Below are 1,117 nucleotides of genomic sequence, written 5' to 3'. Positions count from 1 at the left end.
TCCTGCTGAGAAATATAAAGGGAAGATTTTTAAAATGTGGGTGATTTACTACTGAAACAATTTACCTCGGGGTGCAGTGGATTTTCTGTCATGTGAGGTCTTTAAAATAAGTTTGGAGTAATTTCAAAAGATATGCTTACATTCAGCCAGGATTTCCTGGGCTTGATGCAGGGATTGCTGGGCAAGGTTCTACAGCCTTTGCTATACAGGAGATGAGATATATAATCACTGTGGTCCCATCTGGCTTTTACTTTCTACAATTATTAACCTATTTTAATGTAATTTCCTACCACTGTCTTTGCGTTTCCTTATTCTGCCTGTTTTCTTCATTTTTAAATTGTCTGTTCTGTTTCTCCCCATTTCCTTTCCCTCCCAACCTCTTTGCTCCTACCTTGGCAGTGCTAGATTTAGGCTTAAACTACTTAAGCTACAGTTTAGGGCCTCACAATACGAGGGGCCTCTAAATAAGAAAAAAACCCAGACATTTCCATTCTAATATGACAAAAATATACATATATATGGCTCCACAGTCATTACTCATATTGAGTTCATAAATTTGTGCAGAAATAACTACAATTTATCTTTAAATTTGATGAAAATTGACTTTCATGAATTTCATGGATTATTTTTATTGTATGCAGCCTCTTAAACTGGACATTTTTACGGCCTCAACATGTCATAATCTGGCACTGTACCCTGGGCTCCTTTTTTCTCCTTCTCTCCCTCCGATCTTTCAGTAACTTCCATCTTGTGGTACCTCTAATGTCAGGGGTGGGCAGGAGGGTTCAGTCTGGGAAGCAGGGAGCTGAGAGAGCCCCTGCCTACTGGAACTGTGGAATGGAAAGAAACACTACACAGGTCAGTAGCTCCAGGGACCCCTACTTCGTCCTTTATATGAATCTCAAACCTTACCACTTAAAAGCTACCTTTCCATATCCCATCTTTCTCATATTCATAGAATCATAGATGTTAGAGGCTGGATGGGACCTTATAACATCATTGGGTCCAGCCCCCCTGCACGTGGGCAGGAAAGACTGCTGGGGTCAGGCTAAACAGTCCTATCTCTTACAGCCTCTCCTCGTATGACCTCATATGTCATATCCTGGATCTACTCTTC

Source organism: Gavialis gangeticus, unplaced genomic scaffold, assembly GCF_001723915.1.
Source record: "Gavialis gangeticus isolate Ggan-Ray unplaced genomic scaffold, GavGan_comp1, whole genome shotgun sequence".
Lineage (NCBI taxonomy): Eukaryota > Metazoa > Chordata > Crocodylia > Gavialidae > Gavialis > Gavialis gangeticus.
Note: the sequence above shows the minus strand (reverse complement) of the source record.